General features: G+C 39.3%; 1 protein-coding gene across 1 annotated transcript in view; it reads right to left on the bottom strand.

Moving 5' to 3' along the window:
* Positions 1-26,557, bottom strand: part of grid1b (glutamate receptor, ionotropic, delta 1b) — a 486,702-nt gene that overhangs the window by 440,266 nt on the left and 19,879 nt on the right.

Here is a 26,557-nt window from a genome sequence, read left to right as displayed (position 1 = left end):
CGCCACCTTGAGTCCGGTTCTGCTCGAGTTTCTGCTCTTAAAAGTTTTCCTTGCACAGTCGCCTAGTGCTTGCTCATGGTGGATCTGTTGGTTTTTCTCTGTAATCTTATAAGATAAAGAGTACGTCTAGACTGCTCTATATGTACACGTCTCGAGATACTTCTGTTGTGAATTGGCTATATAATAAATTTGACTTGACTTTGACTTGACTGTGTGCATGTGAACAGCAGAAGTGGTAGTTGTTTTTATCACATTACTTTCTGGCCTGCTTAGAATCTGCAGACTTGTGCACATGCTGCAGTTGGTGGCTTTGTAGTGTGGTGGAAGTGCAGATATGGCACATTGGAGGGCACACAGACACTAGCTTAATAACGTGAGGCATGCGCTTTAAGATTTCTATGCAAAAGTTTTAGGCGCTTTCTATGGTTCTTCATCAGGACCCAAGTTCATTCTGAACCATGACAACAAGCTCAAACATACAGCCACAATCTTACAGAACTACATGTAGAGACAAGAATGGAGTGCACTATATAGGAAGAGATTTCGGACACAGCCAATGATATATTGGCCTCTGGTAGTTAGGAGGGAGTCAAGTTCTTTAGAAGAAAAAGTTTTCAGCCAGTAGTCATCATGTTGTTTTTCTGTGCTGATGACATATTGACTAGCTTTACTAATTAATCAGTTAATCAATGGTAAATACTTAATGCCATCAAAAAGGTAAGCTCATTCTTCATTTTATCCTTTGTATAATACATGCTGTATGATAAGAAGTTACGATAAAGGACACTGAGCACACTATCTAATAATTAAACACTAGAGTGTGTATTGAATCAGTTTGATATCTTCTTTAGTGCTGTCATTACTGATCCAATTTGAACCTGTCAAATGTTTGATTACAAATTCATGAATGATTAAGAAATTATCTGTAAAACATAAACAAAGCATGGCATCAGCCTCCTTTATGAAACTGCAACAGCTGTTTATAATTAATAAATGGTTCATAAAAGATAAACGAGTCCTTATTACCAAGCTACAGGCCATGATTAATTCAACATTTATTAATGAAGGTTCTTTTAAGAGTCACAGAGGGTCTTTGAATCGCTCTTGTCATTCTGCAGATGAACTCTGTGAGACGTAAAAGTCTGAGATGATTTTAGCTTTTGATCTGAATCTGAAGAGTCTGGATAGAAACACAGATTCATCTTTTCAGTCAGGTTTATATTTACACGTCCTCTTTCATCTTGCTCCTGTCATTATTCTGGCTTCTTCTTTGTATTTATATTAAATTAATTTGGTCTTCTGATAGTTTAAATTATACAACAAGGTGGATCATAGGGAAATTAATTATAAATGATGGAAACTGAGGGAGAGAAGCTGAACAAAAGGGAGGAAGAGAGAAAATGAAAGCCGACAGTCTAAAGAAAAAGAAACTGAGAACAATAAAGCTAACAACCCCTGCTTTAGCAATGGGGATTAATGTGAGTAATATCGGGATCAATAATTTGTTTCTACCTGCCCAGTGTCTTTATTGGTCCATGCACATCAGAAAGACAACAAAAGCTTAATTGCTGCAAATTTGGAAAAACAATTTTAGAGCCAAAAGGTGATAAAACTTAATTGAATTGAAAAATAAGAAACTCAACAAGGAAACAAAGGTCTGTGGGAGTTTGTAAGTGTGTTCACATGTAAGTGTGTTTGCAAGATGGAGTACAATCCAGATCACTGCCAGTCTCTTGGCAGCAGCGCTTCGGTCAGCCAGAGATGAAATGGCAGCTCTCCAGAGTCTGCTAGGAGATCAATTTCTCTTTTCCACTCAGAGGCAAAGACAAAATCCAACTTCATCCATCCCAAAACTAAATAAAAATAAAAAAGCAAAAGAAATAGAAAAACAAACCCCTGAAACTGCCGCCCTTTCCATTAGTTATTTGATGCCCTGTGGAGTCTCCCCAAGTGCTGAAAAACAACTTCTATTTCTCCTTGAGCGGCGGATTACCACCTCGCTGAAATAAATCCTTCCTCCCTCTGAGGAGACAATAAGATTTAGGGTGAGTGGGGGCGACCCTCCGACATGCCGAGCCTTTAATTCTATTCAGAAGAGTAGACAAAGTGGCTACGCTAATTCTGTGAGGTCTAACGTGCCTTTCAATGATTGAGGCAGATACAATACCATGTTTTCAGTATAATATTTTGGATCCCTGCTTAAAAAAAAAACATATGGTAGAACAACAAGCATCCAAAAACATATTGCTTTTGCATCTGTAAAGAAGCCCAAGTGTCATGCTAGCATTGAAAAATTACACCCAACCCTAGTCTTTAATGGTGCAAGTTTATATCATCAATACTGTGCAGTAAAGAGCAATATTTAGTGGTGAATGATAACCTGCAGACAGCAGAGAAATCCAACAGGACCACCTACATGCTACATTAAACTGACTGGCAGTAGATTATGGAACACTGAGGGCTGCATGCAGCATTCACGGAAAACAAGGCTTGGCCACATTTAGAGTAACTGTAACATATTGAGTCCAGATAGGTGGACTATGGAAGAGCCAGTCCCTGAGTTAGGGCAGACTTTATGAAGACGTTGCTCACAGATGGAAGAATTGTAAAATACTTGTGTTTCTGATGGTTTCTGGGAAAAGCCCAGACATCAAACATTAAAGCAACACAATGTGACTGAGCAACAGTACCCTCTGCAGCCACGAGTAGCAATTAAATTCTGTTGGGCTCTGAGTCCGAGCAGTTAAGCGGTCCCCCAAAGGCCTGAGTGCTGTTGCACAAAACTGTTCATGATTCTTGATATTTTCAAAGTTTCCTGGCTGGATATCAGAGATGAACTCTGGTTTTTAATGACTTCTAACTTTTTAACTGATCTACAGTTCAGCATTACTCTTGAACTTGTTGGGCCTGATTCCAGCAGTTTGAGCCGCTGACTATCACTCAGTTAAAGGGAGATCGTACCTGCTCACCAAAGTTACACCGAGCAACAGGTGTTTTTCTATTTTCTTCTGTTCTCCCTATTACAAGACAGTGTCCCCTCACAATGATTTGGAAGCTGTATGTTAAGTTTTCTTATTTCAAATTTAGTTTTCCAAAGTTAGCATCTTATTAACGTTCAAGTGCACATCTAGTATAATTAGCGTTCTTTACTTTCTTTTACACTCGCTGCCAAAATGCACTGTCAACAGTAATACATAATGTGACAACGCACCTGCAGGTAAAACACCTTTATAAATGTAAGCAAAGTTAATCTTAGTATCTGGACTCACTGATATGATTCCAAGTCTGAAGAAACAGTCGTGATGCGTTGGTGTCAGTGTTCAGCATCCAGCTCTCTGTGATTATAAGTGTTAGTTTGTCTGTGTGTCTCTTTTTAGCTCCTGTCTGTGTGTGCTTCTCTGTGCCTGTGATTACATATGCCCTGGTGTGTGTTTGTGTGCACACACACACACATACACACACACACACACACACACACACACACACACACACACACACACACAGTGCACAGAGACAAGCCAACAGGCGGCTCCCACACAAACCGGTTGCTCCATCTCCCTGGAAACGGTTGTCATATCAACAGAAGAGGAGAACAGTATGTGTGTAGAGTTAGTGTACATGTGTTTGTGTGTGCAGGAAGACAAATCTCCTCTCTGGAGACTGAAGCACCCAGCAGAGCAGGTGAGAATAAAGAAACATCACTAACAGGATGTTGAGCTTTATAACAAATTATTTCAAGGTTAAATCAGGGGAAGAAGTTCAGGGTGAAACACAATCTAAGTGTTTAGCACTCCGAGACCAGATTGATTTTTAATTACAGCGCTAAAATATCTCAGCCTTCAACAACTTTTCCATGACCCACTTTATGTACAAAGCAGCACCGCAAGAGACATCACTAGGAATCTGTGGTCATAATTCTATTTACCTACTTCAGCTGACAGCTTGTCAACCTTCTTCTACACTGAGCGACCACACAACTACCCCCCACATCTGAATACCTCGCTGGAACCCGCCAGCCAATGTGTGGGCGAGGAAGAGGAGAATGTGCTTGGAAGATTTATTTGTTCTTACAGTCGGACATCCTGCGGAGTAACATTACATAACTGTGAGGAGTCTTGTCCTGTAAGTCAGCCCTCCCACTGGTCAAAACACCATCGCCTCACATTGCTTTTTCTGTCTAGTGTCCAGTCGGATAAGTGTCGTATAAAACAGGATCTGTGAGAAGATATAGGGTCATAAAATTGAAAAGCAAAAAATTCTCCTGTGGTTTTTCCTCTATATAACTGTGCAAAATGCTCATGAAATATCTTGGAAACTGTACATTTCTGCCACAGTTTAACGCGTATGGACAAGAAACTGCATATACAACGGTGCCTTTGGGTTGCAATCACGTATGTGCACAACAGTAACTGGATTACTCTAAATTCTTTATTAGACTTAGAATTTAATGTTTGTAAGGCAAGACCTCCACTGTTCCCATTGACCATCATTTCAAAACCCATTAGGAGACACCTACACCTGACGGACAAACCAGAAAAGGGCAGTGAGTAAGGGCAAGAGTAAGACAAGCTGATGCAGCAGTGGCTGTGTAATGTCTGGGCATTACGGGCTGACAGATTTATTTCACTACTAAAAGGTGTGACGCAAATCATACCCTTCATTTCAAAGAGGTTAAGAATAAGCAAGTAAGTGCATTTATTTGACAATCCAACGGGAGACCCTTAAGCAATACGTACTAAGATTTTGACTCTTAAAAATAGATCTTTATATTTTCCCTTTGTTAAAGGTAACAGGTAACCAGTTTCCTGCTTTTTCCCCTCAAGAAATGTGGGTGTCATCAGCTGGTGGTTGATTAAAACTTTAACTCAGGCATGGACTTCCTACAATCCTCTGCTAAATGTCTACATTTACTTCTGCACAAATCAAGGAGTGGCATCACACTACTTTCAGAGAACACTGACTCTTCTATATTTACACTCCTGACTCATTAGTCAGAGGTTGTTTTTTTTTTTTAAATATCTGTTTATCTTTTTCTTTTGTACAGTGATGTGGTCACAAAGGGATGTGTTTTTCAGTGCATATGTACCGGCAGAAACAAAGTCATTATCCAGTGAGAAACAGCAAACAACAGACTTTCTGTGTTCTGCGATTTTATTTTCCTCATTGTCAAAGCACTGAAGTCAAGGGGAGAACTTAAATATTTGCCATCTCCGACACAATGAAATCCGTCAGTCATTGCCTCTCTGACAGATCAGAATAACACGGAGGGATGAGGAGTTTCTCCAGAGCTGACGCATTTGGCCTCAATTAGACAGCCTGCTGTGGCTGAACACACTCAAGAGGCTGACAGAAGATGCAATCATGGAGACAAATACTCATAATCACGCACAATAAGCAATGCAGGCAAATTGCAGAGAGCACTTCAGGTGTTTCATTGCCGCACAAGCTCTGCTCTTAGAGGGAAGTTACTATAAAAAAAAAAAAATCAAACTGTACAATTATGATCAACATGGTGCATGTGTCATAAACTGCTTGAAGTCCAGCCACTTGTGTTGATTTTGTAAATAAAAACACTTTACACGCTGAATCCAAAGTCTCTGGACTTCCATTTTTTATGCAACATACACTCCTGATGGTCTTAATTCTCTTTTTTCATCTTTTAAGGACAGACGTGCAGAAAAGAGGTTAAAGTGAGAAATGTTCAAATAATTTGGTCAGTAGCAAAAAACTAACAAAAAAAATCAGCTGTGATGAGGCCTGCAACAATTACCTTCATTCAGACAGTGGACACAGTTAAATGAATACTGAATGCTGGCCTCACCACTGTTTCAGATTCTTCTTGACATTGATGCTCGCAAAAATGTCCACACAAAGCAGAGAAACAAGAAGGATCTAACTTTCAGTTGGAATTGATCCAGTCTATCTGTGTGCACACGTAGCGTCCCTTCTCATTCACTGTTGACAAATGGATAAATATGGGACATGACAGCCACTAATGGAAAAGTCTAGGGGTGTGATTCTCTCTCCCCCTTTCCCTCTTCTTTTATACACAAACAGAAATCAACACCTCTGCTTTCTCTCCACTTCTGCCTCATCATCAAACAACATCTGTCTGCCTCTGCTATGTGTTCTCACCTTTAAATATTCACACCAGTACATGTTGCATAATATGCTCTTTGTACAAACACACACTTTTTAAACACTACATTTCCCACACATGTCCTCCAGCCTTCAGTTCTATCATTGTCGTTTCTTATGTGATCTGTAATTGGAGAAACTGGCTTGTTGTAAACAGGATGTTTACGCTAAAACGGATGTGGTTTGGTTGATTTTTTTTGTAAAATTAATAAAAATATGTCTGGAGGTTTTTGCTGCTTGACTATAAATAAATTCAAATTGTAGCTGTAGCTACTAGGAAACAAGCAGCAACGGAAAGGCAACACAACTGTTATGTTCATCGAAAACTAGTATCATCTGTAATTTAATTTGCTTTCATCATGACAACACAGCAAAGTTATTTAAAAGAAGAGGCGTATGCAAAGTGTTAAGAGCCCCTGTTAAAAGTGAATGACTGTTGTTCAAGTACCAATAACAGCACCTGCCACCCAGTACGCTGATCAGGTTCCTCTGAATAAACAGAGAAGCTGCCATTTTGCACAGTCAATGACAACAGGAAGAAATGAATCAAAGAAAAGGAAACTCAGTCCTCTCTCTCCAGCAGTTTTTAATTTGTCACTGAAAAAGAACAGTTTTCTGCAAAAGTCTATTAATTTCTTTTTCTGAAAAGGCAAACTGAGAAACTCACAAAGTGAAAAGCAGGGCTTGCTGAAGGCAGGTGAGCTGTCTAAAGAAGGTAAATTACAACTCTTAAGCTCAGAATAATAACTGAATTGTGCTGAACATCACCGATGACAGATGTGTGCTTTCACTTCCGTAGGTCTTTGTCATATAATCATAACAAAGGTGGAGATTTTGTTTTGCCAGCATAGAATTATTTGAAATTGTGCCGTCTCACCAGTCACAGACGTCATCAACAGTTCTCTTGCATTTTGCTGGAAGCTGCTGGTATTTCTCGACCCTGTGCAGGCCTCAGGAGATGGCAAACAGATTGAAGGCATTCATGTAGTGTATACTGAGTGCTGATGTCAGTGCCTACAGACGGTGGATGTTTTGGGACTGAAGCCCCGGAGGAGCTTCTCTGTGACATTATAAGAACTGTTTCAGTATGCCGAGTGCATGCCTGCATGCATGACTGAAACCCTGCTGAGCTGATCTGTGACTCATTAGTCATGTTTTCACACAGTCGCCTGCGTAATTGGCGGAGGAGGAGGAGAACATATATGATGTATCCCAGTATGTGACAAGACACATATTTTCCTAATCTTCCCTGCTTTAAGCTTACTGCATTTAAAGAGTCGAGAGATGTATGTACAGCCGTGATGCAAGTTAAACTTAACAGAAAAATGGTGAAGGTCACAAACTTAGAAAAATAACAAAGCTCCAGCTGCTGTTTGCTGTTTCTATAGCTACAGACACCGTATGTGTCAATGGCCTCTCTGTATGCCTGTGAAAGATTATATTTAATAGCACTCCATAGATATTGTGACTTACAGGTCAAATTAATACAAATGCTTTCACACACACTCTATATAAAATGACCTCAAACACATGTCAGGTATTTGCACAGCACTGTCGATCTTTACATACCAAAAGCCTTGATATTAGTAATTACATATTAGAGTATAACCTGGACAGAAGTGCACCAGCCTACTTCCTGCCTCTAGTGTAAACTTTTAACATCTTCAGCATATGAGGGCAACTAGGAATCCATCCACCCACATCAGGTCTACTAAAGGCTAAGTCTACATGCATAGTGTGTTGAGGGAAATAAAATGTGTATGTGGTTGAACTGTGTGAAAACAGATGTCTGTTTAAACGTGTGTAAGTCTGTGGTACACAGCAGACATGTCTTACAGAGTGACTGATTTATAGTCTGAGGAACTTTAATGACACAATCATTAAAACTCCCACTTATTTGAATTAAAGCAAAATAAAACAAATTTCTAGGTGAGGAGGTTTTTGTCAGCTGCACTTTCTAAGGTCAAGAAAGAATTCCGAACCTTAACTTTAACAATCAATTCATCATTTAAGTCAGAAATGTTACATTTCTCTGGGTCGTTTTCTTAATGCGAGCATTTGCTGGTTTTTCCAGTTTATATTGTTGCAGCTTGAGCATCTTTGTGACTTGAACTGTTGATCAGACAAAAGGCAAGCATTGTCAGCATCATACTGAGCTCTGTGATGAGTCATTTACATGCACATTTACAACATTGTAAAGAGTGTGTGATTAATAAACAGCACTTCAGGGTTTAATAAATTAAAAAAAATATATAATAATCACCTTCACCCTCAGCTCTACATTAAATCACTGACAAAAACTTGTCTTTTCCTCCAAATAATTGAGCAAAAACATACTCTTATTCCATGATCTGAATTAGCTGTTTCAAAATATCCATCCATCATCTATACCACTTATCTGTTAAGGGTCACCCTGTACGGATTGCCAGTTTTTTCAAAATATATGTATAGAAAATAAATCTTTGTCAGAGACACAATACAAAAATCTGTTATCTGATATGTTGAATGAACTGGATTAAATAACTCTTTCCTGAGAGGCGTTCATCAGTGGGAAGAGATACTTTTGTTGCTTTTATGTTTGTATGCATATCTGTATGCCTAGATATCACTAGAGGTAATTGAAAAAAATACGTTCTTTTTGGGTGAAATGACCCTTTCAGCAACATAAATCCATCCCAGCCCAACAATGCAGCTGAGATATGCAGTGGTGTAACTGACTGTGTAAGGTTTTTATGTTTCCTGTTCATTTTTAGTAATATCCATGTGTGCTTTAGTGACCCAAGTGTGTTTATCATGCTAATAAAGTCATCATAAGATAGGGAGTGTGGAAAAGAGAGAGTATGAGAAGAGAGAAAGAGAGTGGGTGAGAGACCTAAGAGTGTAACTGGCTGCAGGAGGCAGGAGGTTGGCTGGCTGCTCCTCTCTTTGCTTTGCTAATGAGCAGCTCATTTAAATGAAGCAAAGAGTTCCTGGAGCGAGAGAGACAAGAGAGAAATCCGGTGGGAGAGAAAAGGGGAACAAGGGAGAGGCAAAAGAGGCAAAGAAACAGAAGAGATAGATCCGTGCAAAGACGAGGAATCAAGAGGACTAATAAGACAGAGTCACAGGGTGAAAGACAGGAAGAGATGGAGACCACACTCAGCCATTTAAATCTATTGATGCCATTTTCACAGCAACGTTTTTATTCCCTTATTCTTCCTCCCCTATTCAGTCAGTAAACTACAAAACTGTGCATCACAGCTTTATACATCCTGATCAGGAATGAGAAAAAATGCTTATTCTCAGCTGGTTGAACTGTCTGTTCAGTCCCTTCCTGCTCTCTGTGGCCACCATTATCGGCAGACTTTTTTCATGGCGGACGTTTTGCATGTCACAGCACCAAAGGTAGAGGTAGCACCCAATGGCTGCATACCATTTAGTTTTGCCAGTTTCAAGCCCTGTGCACTGTGCATGCTGGTATAGCTTAACGGGACCCTTAAATAGAACAGAGCCATTGTAAATGCCATTAGTTACACATTTGCTTCTCCTGTTGTGGCAGCTGTGGCGAGTCAAAATGTCTGCTGTGAAAAAGATGTGGACAGCCAAACTCACATTTTTGTTGCCAGACAACTGGTCAACTTAAAATAGTGGGTCATAAAAGCTACCTTTAATTCCTTAGACTTAGATCAAATCACTATGTTGTTCTGGAAAAATGTAATTTAAAAGGCTATTTTTGAGTGGCTTAGTTTCTGTCATGGAAAAAGGGAATGAGGGCTCAGAATTAGCTGCCATTGTGTGGACATGGTAGAAGAGAGAGGAAGACGGGGGGGACAATGAAAAAGACAGACAGAATAATAAATGATTCAGCTGCAGTCACAGCCTCTGAGTTAAAAGGCTTTGATAGCTGTGAGCCCTGTCACTGGCTTTTTTCCCCAGCCCACCCATGTCTCTGTGCAGTTCATGTGGGTGCTGTGTAGGTGTGATGTGGGTGAGCTGTTTACTTCTCAGTGCTCCACAGGCATTATTGGCTAGGCAGAAGTTGTGTAATAAACTGTGATGACATGGAGCTAACACTTTCCACCTTTGTCATCTGTGGTCATAAGTAGACTACATACAAAGTGATTCACATTGATACATACACAGGTCACTGTGGGTCATAGGCTGTAGGACTCATTATCCTCATATACAGCCGCTGATAAAATTACACTGACATAAATACTCCACCAATAAAGCAAGAGGTTTCCAGTCAAAAATCAGGAAAAGTGTCCATCACAATTTATCAGGGCCTAAGATAGATTATCAAATTGCTTATTCTGTCTAACCAACACGCCAAGACCAAAAGATATTTAAGCGATGGTTATATGAAACAGCAAATCCTAACATCTGAGAGTCTGGAACCAGAGAAGGTTTGGTATTTTTGTTTTTAAATTTTAAAAAATTATTGATTATCAAGGTAGTTGGCTATTAATTTTCTGTCATTAATCCACTCCTAAATCCACTCTTAAATAGGACTAAAATCTGCCATGCATCCTGGGTAAATGAAGCCTCCTCTTATGCACAAAACAACCAAGCCATGTTTCTCTTTGCCACTTGTCTGCTGGTGTGACTGGTTGACAGTCTGTGCACAAACAGATCACAGTCCAGAGATAACATGTTTGATCTGTTTTCATTTCATTTCATTTCATTTCTGTTCAGGCTTGTTTACTGTACCTCATTGCCATTTGGGTAAAAGTTATGTTGTGCATTGTTGTGTCACTGCAGTGTAAAGGCCACTTCGAATAATTACTTTTTGTGTTACATTGTGCGGCAGCAAAACTCCTGCACTTCCAAGTCTTCTAGTAACAATGATTCATGAAAGTTGACTTCTACTGTTTGCTCCGACTGCCTCTGAGAGGTTAATAAATCAGGAGAGGCATGAGAGGACGAGGACCGCACCCTCCAAGCCTTGCTGGGGTGATGACTCCATCTAGCTGATAATTGCACAGTTTAACCGGCGGGGCATGTTCTGGATAATTGGAAGCGTTTGCCTGCTAAACGGCGGCGGCTAAGCAGCGAGGTAATTCTTGCAATGTATTCTTCAAGATGTAATCACTTTCATCTCATTTTCTGAGGTGAGCATGCCGGCTTGTTGTTCTCACCGAGGATCGTGTAAACACAAATGAATGTGCCTTGGGCAAGAACTGGGATGACATGGTGGTTTATCTTCTCCAGATCTGAGTCCTGGTGGGATTATCTCATCTCCTGGCTCCAGCTTTGATTCCACTGAGTTATTAAAACCTCAAATTTCAGAAGTCACACTTATTTATCCAAGAAGATTGGAAGAGCTTGCATTGTATTTTCACAACACACATTAGGAAGTAAATTCAGGTCAGCCATGCATGAGACTTTACAACACAAAATGTGTTTCTACAAGTCATGTGTCTAATTTATTGAATTTTATCAAACAAATGAAAGGTCAACAACTACTGACCTACTGTTGACACCATATAAATTAGGTTGTTAAATAACATTCACACTGGAGGTCATTTAGCATTTGGGGTTTGGGGACCTTGCACAATGGAGAATTTCACTTTTTTACATCATATTCCTGCAGTCTGGAACTCAAATCTCCCATCTACCTGCCACCCTCAGTCGCTAACAAAAATTCCTCCCCATCACTCTGTGCTGTTTGGTATACTATGATGGAATTGTTTTGACTGTTGAACCTTTTTTCCTTCAGCCTGCCTCATTTACCTCAGTTACTGACTTCATACATGCGTAGAGATCTTTCTAAGAACCCCCAGAGGAGTCTGAACTTGTTGCCTTAAGTGTGTGTAGGTGGAGAGAGCAGCAGCATCACCATACTAACACAGAATTTTTCCAGTCAAGAAGATGTATAAGATATCTTATACATAAAACCCCAACCTGTCTTCCTTCTGCATTTGATTCTGGTCTCCTGATCTTGTGTCTTTAGAAATTGGTTTCTGTGTTACCACTTTCACACTTTGATTCTGGCAGACTGACAACAAAGCCTGATGTTCACATTGATTTTCTGTTGTCAAATTCTGCTAAAGCTTCTGGGAATCAACTGGGAAGTGACGTCATGGTGTCAAGATCTGGCTAAAGGAAGTCATTCACAGCAACAGTTTCAGTAGAGCTTAATGAATTTATGCTTAATGAATTTAATTAATTTACCAGCCAAAGTATCCTGTACATTCAATCAACTCATCAGAACATTTTACTGGTTCTTATTGTTATTTTCCACCATCTGTAAAACCTAATTATAGAGCAGAACCAATTAGTCAATCAAATTAGCCAGTCAATAGAAAATTGGCAACTATTACAACAGTCAGTTAATTTTTTTAAATTATTTTTTAAAATGAAAATGCAAAACTTTCTTGCTCTGTCTTCCCAGTTATCTCATTTTTGATTAGTCTCAGCCATAAAACGGACCATTATTATTTTGTCCTCAAATCTGTGTGCATTAGCAAATCTGCTTTTCTATTGATTTGATTCAGTGTGAAAGATATACAGAACATACACAACACTAAATACAGAAAAAAATGCAACAAATCTCTCTATGAATTCAACTACAGTTCCGGTTTTCTTGGCCTTGTGAGACCAAACTGAGATCGGGTCTTTTCTCTTTATGGTTTAGAAGATTACTGGACTCTTACCTCTCACTACTCGAGGTCTGCCACTGTTGTGAATTTACAATCGGTTTGAATGAATATACAATTTACATTCTCTTGCTGGCTGCTCTGATTTAGACTGACTTGTTCTTTTATTGTGTGATGACAGGTCTGTAGAGCTCTTATCAGTTTACCTCGCTGGTAAACCCACCTTTGTTAAGACAGCTCAAAGGGACAGGAAATGATTTCACGCTTCATCTATCTATCAATCCACGTGAAACATTTTATCTCTACCTGCCAGGGCACAGAGCACAAAATAGGAAGATGAAGAGACCTGTTTTTTTTTTTTTCCTAATTTCAAAAAACAACCCATCACACACATTCCTCTTTATCATCGAGATGGATGGTGAAGAGAAAGTTGAAGCTGAATCGATTTGCCAACACCCCCATCAACACAATCAACTCAACCACCTTCAGCCGTTTTAAATCCAGATGCTCAAGGAATCACAGCAAACTACTCTGTAAATCTCATCTGTCATGTTAGTGCCAGAGCAGATCTGTCAGAGGCATTGTGGGCCTATGATCCGTTCTCCCGCGAAGCCGTTTCCTCCTGCTGAGAAGCAGCAGAGCATGTCATCGCCGTAAATAAAGACAGCCTGCTATCCAAATAGATTAACAAGGTGTTTCTGTTTAAATCAAAAATAATCCTGCTGAAGGCAGAGAACCATCAGTGTGTAAAATAGGACTGTGTCTGTTATGGCAGACACATGCAATCTGACTTTAAAAACATGTATTTTATGCTACTGCATTTATCCAAAGTATAAATCAATTACTTATATGAAATAGGAGCTATGACTTTATTAGCCACTCTGCGAGGTTATCACCTTTCACTGAGCAGACATAAGAACACATAAGCTCACAGCAGAAGTAGTTTGTCCTCAAAAATGCCAACAGAAGTTTTAAAAAAATTATTTTCACCAGGCAAATTTATGCAGCGAGGTGGGGTTGTACTGACAGACAATGATCTTGGTGATACATGATGTTCGGAGTGATCACTGACAGCCAAAGCCTTTGTCAATGTCAAGACCATATTTGACTTATCTATCCCTTATTATTATTAACAGATAAATGACTTTTCCACCTCAGTCAAGCGTAAAAATGGTTTTGTAATATCTGAACCTTTAAAAAGCTGGTGTCTCCCTACTCCCTACGGCAAGTAGTCTGCCAGTCCAAAAATGTAATAAACCTTTTAAAACTTTTCATCACAAGAGTCTAACAATCAATGATAGTTGATTTGTTCCAATGTAGCCAAACACCCCCAAAAGGATGGTGGGTGGTATGGGTCAACTTTAGTTAAACATTCTAAAATATGAGTGTACTTAACCTTCATGGAGAATTGTGACCTGACTGTATTGTTGCCCGCCTATTAGGCTATGAAGAGGGTTCATGATATCATATAGCTGATACATGGAAAACCTACACAGCTCATTATTTTTTAACAGCTTCACCTTTACAGTTCCTTACTACCAGCTCTGCCAATACCATCAACAACAGCCTGCACAGCCCGCACAGTTTTTTAACACCACCACACTTAATCTAGAGGCCATTCTCTGCTGTGGTCTCTCATGCCTTTCATCGCCTACAGATATTATTTGCCAGCTGGGTGACTGCCGTTTCAAATAAGGTAATTGTGGTTTTGATCCTGGGTTGTTAACATTTTGAGCTGCCCCTGGCTATCGCAGTAATAAACCTAATTGTCCCTGCTGTGGAAATTTGGCAAAATCAAACCCTTTTAATTATATCAAGTGTTTAGTCATTGTGTGTGTATTTGTGTGTGTGAAGTGACAACAATCTGCTGCTTTCCAGAGAAGCCAGGCCAGATAAATCGACTCAAGAAGGATAAAAAAAAAAATGCATGAAAGTGCATGAGCCCTTGTCTGGCAGCATCTGTCCTTCCTCGCCTCTAGACAAACTCCTGGACCCTTCCTATCTGAATGTTCTTGGTCACTGGTGACTTTAAAAGACAGAGAGCTACATTTATGTCCCCAATCAGAAATGACAAGCAGATGGCCCACTGTTGATCTATCGTACCACTGAAGCTCTTACTGCTGTCAGCTCATCTCCAGTTATCTGTGATGAAGAGGAAATATGGGCCCATTGCAGATCCCAGCAGTCTTACAGCGGCTTGATGTAAATTCCCCACGTATGAGTGACTTGGGCAGTTTAGGACAGGCCATTACAGCTGCTGGTATTGACAGAACAGGATTTATGGAGCAATAGGTATTGGACCAAACTGTAGTTAAAGACTGAGGGAGAAAAGAACATCAAGGAGCAATGTAAACATCTTCCTGGCACAGAATCTGCCAAATAAAATCTACACTATCAACTATCTGAAAAATAAGATTGCAATGATGTCACATGTAGGACTGCAAAGTCAGAAGAAATTGATGTTTATAGAGCACTAGTCCTGTTGAAACTAGAGAAAACACACAGATGAAATATCAGCTCAAGCAAAGACAGGTTTTAACACATGAAATTCAATTTAAGGAGACCATTTTCTAACCCAAAGGTTATTCTTGGAAAAAGCTATTGAAAGAGAGTACTGGAATCTTTCTACTTTTATATTTTTCACTCACAGCCTCCCATCTAAACAACTGAAAGATTTGTTATAAGGCCAGCTCTATCACATTACCTCAGTACAACATCAGTTACCTTAACAGAGAAGTCCTTATGTGCTTTTTGGACTTGATTATGTTCACAAGTGAAAACTTTAATTCAACCTTGAAAATATATGAAACTGACATTCTGACACTCACGTAAAACTTTTAAAACATTAGAGAGTGTCTAAATGCTGATTATCTTTTTGAGGTATTTTAAGGTTTTTATGCTTTTTTTTTTCCCTGAAGTGCTCAGTCACACAAGGAAGTGATAATGAAATTTATGTGCATCCTCATGAAACAGGTTGTGCAGAAAGCTTGATGATGTAGTGACTACCTGAGGGCCATTGACTGCAGCTACTAGTTTCATTCATGACACAGAGAGAAAAACTCTTTTGAGCAGAGATACAATAAAGCTAAATGGCATGAAAAATCTAATATGATTGCTTCCTCCATTTTTGATTCTTTGGGTCTCTGTTCCTTCAAAGGTCATCGCTGTCAGGACAGTCTGAAATTTCTCAGTAGCAGAAATTTGTCTGTTCAAAATTCAAGTCTGAATGTGAAAGCACACAGCTCGAAAATTATTTTTGTACAGGTGAATCATTTGATGCAAACCAATTTTGGTCTAAAATTTGATGTTGTGACTGGGTGATAACATTTTTAATAGCATTGTTTAATTTTGTTTGCTCAAGGATAATGTTTGTCTTTGAGCTGTAGAAAAAATAGTTGCTTTAGTTAAAAAACTAAAATGTTTTCCCCTATGAAAATATTTGGAAAAAAGCTGCACTTTATTTTGGTAATAAATGTCCACAACTTTCAGAAAATATTTGAGACTCTTAATATTGTTTTAACTAACTGTCTAAAAAGAATTTGCAATACAAGTTTGGTCATCAGCAGTCATTTTAAAGATAGAGAGACACAAAGAGTGACACAGTGAGAAACAGAGAGTGAAAGAAAGGGAAGAAGAGAGTATGGAGGTATGTAGAGAGAAGGAGGCAGACAGGTTTGATTGAGCAGAAGAAAAAGAGGTAGAAGGAAAGAAGTTCTGCATAAATGGAGATACAAACTGACGGGATCAGACCAGCTCTGGGAAGAGCAAGCAGCCAAGATACCTCTCGTTCCACTGCTTGCTCTCTCCTCCTGCACAAAGCCAAGTTAAGACTCCTTCAGATCTGTTACACACCCTCCCCTCCCTCCTGACGATTCCCTGCGGATTAATAACAACCAACGAGCTGAAGGAGTAAAAGCCTCCATCACAGAAAAACAGATGGCACTTTGAATTGAAGATAATTTTGCTGTTATTATATTGTGCCATCGATAAACTACAAAAAAGCAGCTAATGGTGAATAATTGCCCTGTGAAAGAAGACCAAAGAATACTAATGAAGCAATTTTCGGAGTTTCTCCAGAGGACCTCAGCTGCTCTGTGAGTGTTTTTGTAGACAGAATTAACTGCTGAAATGGCTCAGTTCACTTTAAAGACTTCAATTCTATAAATGAGATCTCAGTCATCGTAAACGTGTCATCTTCTCTTACAAAATGATTGCCAGAATCAAAGTGGAGCCCATTACAGGTTACTAGAGGATTTATGGGCCATTTTAAGACCTTTGCTTACAAAACTGTTATGGTTTCAATAAGCAGCACATCTATGTTTATGAAATATTGACTTATGAATTTAAAGTGGACGCCCACTAAGAACATGCCACATAAAGCCTTTTGAAATGATGCCAAAATCTCCATTGGGAACAAATAAGCTGCTCGGCTATGAATGACTCTCTGTTGCACTGCACATTAGCAGAGATAGCATTAACAAGAGTTCAAAAGGGTTTTTCATGTGATGGAACCATTTGTCAGAAGGGAAGACTGGATAACATTACTAAAAGGCGTTAATGAAATCAAAAGATCCTCACAAAGGGGGAACTAGAGGTGATATCATCATCTAAGATTGGGTTATATTTCCATAGAGGTGTTAGAAGAAATGAAGATCTGAAGTGATCATCTCTAGTTTTAAATGTCTTCCTATTATCCAACACAGCAGATTAGTATGTATAGAGTAAACCCTGTCCCACAAAACCAAACAGCTGAGAAGCAAGACCTGATCTGCCACCACACGTGGATTTTCAGCTAGATCAAATACAACTGGGAGGAGACCACATATCACTGAATTATTATTCTGTGCTCATGTACTCTGTACAGATTATTATGGGATGGTGAGATATTGTCAGCTGCAGGGAAAACAGTGGAAGTAGCTGGCAAGATGGAAACAGCAGCTGCTGAACAGTTATACTGATTGGTAATAGGTCTTGGTGATATGACGATATCCTGTACATTTGTCAACTGTCAGAGGTTTTGTCAAGCTATTTATACCATGGCAAATATCCTTTTAACATCTAATCTTGTTTTGTATTTTGATATGTTTGTCAGTGTACATTGAAGTAAACCAATAACATCAATCCAACCTTTGCACTACCGATACAGACTGACTACTCGACTAATGGTATCTACAGATACAGTGTACCATTCCAATATCAATACTCAAATCAAAACTGCAAATGTGACACTGCCTTATGATATAACCACTGAAAAGACAAAGTGATCAGAGAAGTACAGACACATAGACAGACTTCAGACAGAATCTAGAACCATGACAAATAAGTTCAAGTAGCACCTACAGTAGCTGAAGCGTACAGACATGGTCAGCAAAACTCAGATCACCAACTGTAACCACTAAACACAGTGAACTGGAACTGTCTGTGTGTGTGTGGTGTGTGTGAGATGCGTGGGAAGCAGTGAAGCAGGAGCTGCGCCCAGGGCTTCGTCTCTATGTCCTTGTGGATATCTTTCATCCCTCCTTATCTCGTTCTTCCTCCTTTCCAATCCTTCATATCTCCTCAACGCCTCTTTCTCCCTCAATGCGGGATGGTTAAGTGAGTCAAATGCATCTCTTCCTATGGTGTAAACATGTTTATTTTACTCATCAACACTGGAAGCCATGATTGTTACACACTTTTATCACCTTTTCACACTGATTTATTTGGAGAAATTTAATGTGCTAGTGGTTTAGTAAGCACGGACTAAAAGTTGCTGGTTCAGCCCCAGGCTGTCAGGATAAATCTGGTGGGAAAGTGAAGAGTCAAGACACTTAACCCCTAAAAAATCTGACTGTGCTTCAATTGGACAGCTTCTAGTTGTAGCTTTTTTTAAATGGTGTGCTGCACAATTAAGGCAAATCAGCAAATCCACCCTCGATAACAGCGATTTTAAAGAAAGTACTGATACTAGTATCAGCCTTCAAATCCCGACATCAGTGGATCACCAACATCTAACAAAAGCAGGAGATCAGAGAGGGGAGTGATTACTGTCTGCCGTCTGGAGGAGAAAACAGCAAACATCAGAGCTGTTAGTCTGGACGAGCAAAGATCACAGAGTCACTTGACAGTTTAGATTAGCAGCATTATATCAAGAACAAAGTCTACAAAGTCAAAGATCCTTATTTAACAGCAACAAGATTCAATCGACACAGAAAGTTACAGCAGCTGCTGAAGCATCTGACATGAAAACACAGTTTACATCATCCTTCAGGGGTCAGTGTGTTTAGAGAAAACACTGCTGGTAAAAACTACAGAAAATATGTTGCAGGTGGAGGTGGTACTGGTGATATGACCAAAAAATTAAATAAATGAAATTAAATAAATAAATAAAAAGCAAATATGTTTAAAGCCTGGGGACAATTTTCAATGATTATTATGTATGCAGATTTTATAAATATAGGCTATGTCAATAAAAGAGGCTTCAACTAAGCAGAGTACAGACGCATTTAAACACACTCATGTGCCAGACTTGCCGTTGTAGAGAAAGGCAGTGCTTTTTAATCAAGCCAGTAAACAGCCTTGTCTTTGTAATTTTACCATCTATGATGAAGAGGGCAAAATATGTCCACACACACTTTGCTTGCTACTGTCCTCCATTTTATTTGTTTAGTTTACTAATAGGTCAACAGGGCAGTTTTAGGTCAAGCTTTTAGTGAATTTTAAGAGCGCCCTCTGCTGAACCACACGGCAAACTGCCTCAAACAGAATTGCTCTGATGCAATTTTGAATATCAACAGGTCATTCCAGATCAACCATTTCATTTTCCCCCATATTCAAATGTTTGAATTTTAAATAAAAAGTCATTCTCACACCATGGGCATTAAAATGTTCCTGTAACAGCCTCCACTCTTGAGGTTTTGGACTTTCCTGCAGATTTTGGTACCAAGCTTTTTGATTTGCTCCCATTCAGCCACAACAGCATCAGTGAGGTCCAATACTGATGTTGAGTGTAAAGGCTCACAGTCAGCATTCAAGTTTTGCAGAACTCTGTGCTGGCCAGTCAAGTCCTTCCACACCCAACTGGGAAGACCATTTCCTTATGGAGCTAGCTTTGTACACAAGGACAGGGAACTGCTGCAGTGATGAAAGCAAACTACCGTCCAAACTTTTTAATACATCACATTAATCTGATTTACCGCTAAACTGACATGCCTATTCTGTATACAATGTACATGTAGAGTCATCAGATAGAAACAGCGGTGTAAATGAGCAAGTGGACAAAATCAAACAATCTCAGTCGCCAGAACTCTGTATCAGAAACTGATGTCCAAAACACAGGTCCAGAAATCTTTCCAAAATCAAGCAAAACTTTTTACATTTTCACCCCTATGCATTCACACCTAACACACAGACACACTTTATTCAACACACTTACACACGTCTGATCCTGATCAGTCTTTCCTGTGTGTAAACCTGCTGCTGTGAGACAGATGAGGCCAATTTGTCTGCCGGGAACCAACAGCAGGAGCTGTCACTCAAATAAATACAGACAGGCAGGAAAAACACACACACATACACACACAGAGACACACACAGATCGTATCAAGTTGTTCAGCGTTTCACAGGCATTATAACTTAACTGTCATCCTCTCACACAGAAGCGGAGATAAGAGCTAAAAATGTAAGCAAATGTAATCGTCTCCGCCTGCGCCAGTGTTTGCAAGTGTGTGGCCCTTCATCGTTTTTCATTGTCTGCTGGTGCTTAAAGTGTGCCTACGTCAAAGTGTCTCTTTATGTCTGTATTACACCTAAACAGAATAAAAAGATCCTCCTGGTCCAGGTTTGTTTTGTATCAGTACAAAATCAGACTGGATCAGAAAGGACCTGAAAGCAGTCTGATGACTAATATATGCAACATCTTTTCTACATCAGGTTTTCTAAAATAAAAGTCTCAAAATAGTGTGATTGCATCTCTACATAACCATATCACCATAATATCACTGATAACCAAAATGCTAAAAAAAACAAGAAGACAGAGACAATCAAGAATAAAAAGAGCCTGTATGAAACCAAATGACAAAATAACTTTATGAACTCAAAGAGGAAATGGACCTTGCTTCATGACATCAAACGCAAATGATCATTGACATTATAAATACATAGAGTGCAAAACACTATAAAGAAAATGGAGAAAACATTGTCAGGAAATTGAATTAAAGAAACAACAAGAACATAACATATAAAGGAAGAAATCAAGCAGGCAGAAAATCACAAAGGACTCAAAAATAAAAATGAAAGCAATTAAGACAATTTTGAGAGAAAACACAGTAAAATTGAAAGACACAAAATGCAGCAGCAATAAATGAGGAGATACTGTGCAAGCAAAAGCACAAGACAAAATGACAAGGACAAAAAGAAATGGAAAAGAAGAAAAGGTGACAAGAGGAATAAAGTGAAAATGAAGAACATCAAATTCCATCGTTGACTTCCCGGGCCGAGTCATTTCTCCTCTAATTATACAGTAATTGAGCTGAGCCGGACAGGATCATAATAAGACAATTAGCCTAATTTGTTTGAATTGAAAAGCCAATTAAAGAATTAGTGAGCAGTGTTGAAAAGTTCATCACATTATATCCGTATTACAAACCGGCGGGTCAGGGAGTCGAGGCTGCTGAACCCAACTGTACCATCAGCAAAGGAAAACAAACATGGGATAACGGGAAGTCTTTATTGAAATTTCAGCTGATACGTGTTAAAAGGATTAGAGCTGGTAGAGAAACAGCTCTCTGTCTTAGCCTCTTTGTTGAAAACTGGAGGCATGTAATCCAAGCGGATTGGTTTGACAGATGGTTTCAGTGAGATTTTCCTTTGGAGGCTTCGACAGAGGGTTTGTCGACGGCATTAAAGTGCCGCATATCTGCCTGTGTGGATGAGGAGCTACTCCTATCTGAATAAACAGCCTCCACTATGACAAAGGAATCTCTGTTGTGAGTAAGAAGACACCACTGAACACGTTATAGTCACTGTGCTATTGAGATGAGCTCTTTTCAGCAGCTGATAGATACAGTATATGTGCAGAGCTGGACGGTTTGTCAGTTTGTCTTGAGCAGTGTTAAGTTTGGCACCAGGTTTTGACTTAGTTTTAGTCTGTTGACTAATATATATATATATATATATATATATATATATATATATATATATATATATATATATATATATATTAGTTTTTGTCTAATTTCCATAACTTCTATTTCTAAATTTAGAAATTTTATTAGCATTTTTGCTGTACGTTATTAAAGTGACAATAGATAACTTTTTTTGTTTTAACTTATCATTGTGTTGATTGCACAATGTAATGGCTAAGGAATAATAACACAATAGTAGTTTAGATTCATTCCCTATAAGCATTGCTTTCACTATGCAATTCTGTCTGCACAACCAAACAGACAGAGGACAGAGCTTTTGTTTTCCTCAGTACCTATCCATAGAGGAAATGAGCTGCTGGAATTGAAAGCGTTCAAATCTGCAATCAGCTGTTATGTCTTTTGGTTGTGTCTTGCTGTGGACAGTGGCCAGACTGATAGCTGCAGCCATGTTGCCGACACTAACGCTAGCAGGCAGACACAAACAGATGAGTCACTGTCTGTTTGAAAACAAGTAAGACATTTCCTGGCCATGACCTTTCTATATGAAGCAGTGGAATTAGAGAAAAATTGGCATTTTCTGGAATGAATAAATAACTGATTATGAAAATCATCAGACTAATCTTTATAGAAAAAAGAATACCAACACAGAGAGAAAAATACACTTGTGTCCACATGACACAAAGCCATGTGCGATCATTTATTTTTTATTTATCCAACTAACTCTGCAACGTTTCATTAGATTTGCTGTCTTCGTTATACCTCTGAAGGAATACTCCTGAAAGTTTGGAGTTTATGTTATTAGAGTTCTGGCTGAGCAAGAGGACAAATTTTCTATTAACTGAAACAGAACCTAAATTACTCTTATGACCTGGGAATTAAAAATGGGACATCAGAGATGGAGGGTAATGTCTTCACCTTTTCTCCATGTGGTTGATTTTCCATCACACCTCGTGTACTGTGACCTTCACCACATCCTTCTTATTTTGCTACATTTCATGGGATCAGACTGCACCAAAAATAGTTTTGGAAAATGTTCTAAAAATATCATGAGAGAGTCTCCAAGGGACACCAAACATAGAGGGATACAAACATTGCACACACAGAGAACATATAGCGGAAACAAAGAACATGTAGAGAAAAAAATAAAAAGAAGGCATAAAAAAAACCCTGTGTGACATGTTTTTGTTAGATCAGACAGCACCTGACAGCTGAAAACACACACACACACACTTTTAAAAAACTAAAACTGAGATGTTTTTTTTTATTATTAATTCTCAGTCATGCCAGTCACCCAATGCCCCACACACAGAGACACACACACACACGAGGCAGGGTGTGAATCCCCCTCTCATTACCCATAATCCACTACAGCCCGGGCTGTCAGCAGAGTCTCTGAGGACCGAGGATCATGGGAGCTCTGAGAAAGGTCAGGGCGAGCAAGAAACCAGCTGGCCCGTAATTGACACACACACACACACACACACACACACACACACACACACACGCAGAGAGAGAGAGAAAGTCATCTAACCAACCTTGCACCAAGACGTATTGATCACACAGTCTCCCCCACCCTTCTTATTCAGTGTCCCTTCCCTCTCTCTCTCTCCCTCTTTTTCTGTCACCTTCTTTCCCCTCTTCCTCCCCCTCTCTCTCCCTTTTTCTCTACATGTCTCTCTCCCTGCTTTCTCTCCCTCTAGCCCTTGGCTTCTCCATCTCCATTCTCCATCTTTCTTCCTTCTCTTACTGTCTCACTCAGCATTACTTACTCTTACCCCTTTCTCCCTTTCCTCTGCTCCCTTCCATCACCCTTTTCTTTGCCATCACCTTTTTCATTTTTCTGTCCTTAATATCTACCCTCTCTCTCTTCCAGTATCTTTCCTCAGTCTTTCTCTGACTCCCTTGATGCTCTATGTCTCTTCACTTTAAAAGCATAAATTTAAAAATCATGGAAAAAGTTATGCACCTGAAACAAAGGACACCTCTGTTGACATCCTGAAACATTAATTTACTTTTAGGAAATGAAAAAAATTACATTAACCTTCAGGGGAGAGGAGCTATTGGTGCTATCAGGTGCTATTTCACTCAGAAAATGCCATATATTTAATGGGAGTGGCTATTGCTCAGGCCATCATGTAGAAACTAAATTGATCCCAAAATAAGATGTGTCCAATGAGAGATGTATGACAAAAATAAAATATAATAAGAGAATGAAAATTCAACAGAATGCATGTGGATCTAACCCCTCATCCTGTGTTGAGTGTTAATATATTAATTAACAGTTAATATATTTAGCTGTACTTTTGATTACTCACCACATAGAGGAAAAAATGTTCCTCTAGTTCTTTACATTCTGCAGCATATTATATTAAAAGTATTTTTGCCTAAATAACTATCTCAAAACCTTTCTCCCTGTAGTGAAAAGCGAAAATGTCTGTGTCCCTCAGTCATTCCATTTCCTTCTCAAAGTCGAGGAAAAAAACACCAGGTGCAAGACACAGATGACGTTGTTGGTGTCGTCTGTAGCAAGGACCAACAGGCTTTACACCTACTTAACATGGATCAGACTCAAACCATATACACACATGTGTGCATGTGTGTGTTTGTGTGGTCCACATATGACCCAACTCCTATGACCTTTTAAACATCATTGTGATTAAAATGCAAGGAACACAAATACCTCCATTACTGTTAATGACCTCTGTTGCACTGGTGCTGCAGACAGCGTGTGTGTGTGTGTGTGTGTGTTAATTCTTAATCACTTAATGATGATGTCAGTGCACAAGGTGCTGTGCTGTCTGTTCTGTTCATTTCCATAAAGTTTTAAAGTAAATCATCATATGAATGAACACCTACTCACCTGATTATTAAAAATACAGACATTAGCATGAGGATGAGGTTGGCGATAAGGTCATGAGTAGTAAATGTGGGAACATTTTCAGACAATGGGAAATTCTGTATTCTAAAAGTGGAAATCAGTCTTTCTAAAGTGAAAATAACATAGATTCTATTATTAGGTCTATTAGTAATGCTATACCGTCACAACAAAATCAACTGAGCTGACTGTGTCCATATTGAATGTGCGTATGAGCAGGATGAGCATAGCAGGCATGAGCAGGAATGAGCATAGTTATACATGTAGTCACATCAACATCATCATCATCATCTCAACTTATCTGCACTTAGCACCAAAGATCAAAACTGAGTCTTTGGTCACACAAATATTCTCAGCAGCAACAGTCTCAGCTGCTGCACAGGATGCTATAACCTCTAACCCATAGTCTGTTTGTAATGAATGCAAACTTGCTGGAGGTCAGCTGATGTTACAGCTCGTCTCCGACTAACAAAGTGAGAGGGAAAGCGTAGAGAGAAAACACATCATGTCAGGGGTCCAGACATCCTCACATTTCTTGTTTTGTTTTGAAAACTGACTCAAACAATGTGGCAATGTGCCTGAGGCATTGCCCTTCATGCTTTAAGGAAAAACTTCCAAGATACTGAGGTGTGTGATCTCAGTCACTAAGTCGATATTTTATAACATGAACAACTCTGAGCTGACCCTCTGACGTGCTCTGGTTTCCAGCTGTGGAGGAGATTTGTTCAGATTACTGAGTATTGATGGACCAGTTAAAGATGATGCATAGGGGTGGGGGGAAAAAAATATTTTTAGGTGCATTGCAATGCGGACGTGGACAACTCTGAATCAATTAACAAATATCAAAAATCAGTTTTGTAAATGATAATTGATAACGGAATGCCAAAGGCAGAACTCGGAAGTGCGGAAGTGCAGCGCCTGGGCAGTATAGCCAAAAAATGACATGAGAATAAATAACATTTGTTTGTTTTTTTAGCATTATAATTAATATCAATTTATTGTTGCACAGTGGAGAATCTTTCAAACAGAACACCACTTATCTTGGAGTACAGAGCCAGGCAGGGCAGAGTGACTTGTTTCTGTTGTCCGCTCTGATACTCTCAGCTCCAGTGTCAGGTGAGTTCTGTCTGCTGAGAGCTGCATGCCCGTCACAGAAACACACACAGCTAAAGCGGAAACAACCACTGTTATAGCCAGTTAAAACGGCCTGACAGTGGCAGCAACCCAGCAGGAGAAACATTCCGTGTGGTAGGATTTCATAAGTGAGTTATGGACATGATGCCAACTTTGTGTCTATATTGTTTCCGCTGTATACATTTTGTAGTGGCGGCAGAAAATTGTTGTCACGACTGCAGCGTTATGAAGAGGAGACAGTGGTGATAACTGGTTGAGGTTAGAGGGAGGGAGAGAAAGAGGAGAAAAAAAAAGAGAGAAGGGTAGATTTTTTTGCATTTGCTGTAGAAAGGATTTGAGCTCATGATCACTCATTAGAATCCCATAACAACTGCCTCATCTTCAACAGCACAATTGTTATGAAACACCAGCATATTCATCAGCATAATCGTAATTATTGCCACAATGAAAAACACACCTTCATCCTCATTGTTATCACCATCATCGTCACCACATTCATGTTTTCATCTCCATCACAACAGACATTAATTTGCTTTCATTATTTTCATCATAAACATCACTGTCTTCATTGTCATAACAATCACCACAGGGATCCTCATTCTCAACAATCAGATCATCACCAGCATCAGTATCATCTTAACATTCATCAGCATCATTTTATCATCACCACAATCATCATCAATCTTCATTTTCTGCAGCCAAAAAAA

This window comes from Lates calcarifer, linkage group LG23 (assembly GCF_001640805.2).
Source record: "Lates calcarifer isolate ASB-BC8 linkage group LG23, TLL_Latcal_v3, whole genome shotgun sequence".
In the NCBI taxonomy this organism is placed as follows: Eukaryota; Metazoa; Chordata; class Actinopteri; family Centropomidae; genus Lates; species Lates calcarifer.
This window is presented reverse-complemented; position numbering and strand designations above follow the sequence as displayed.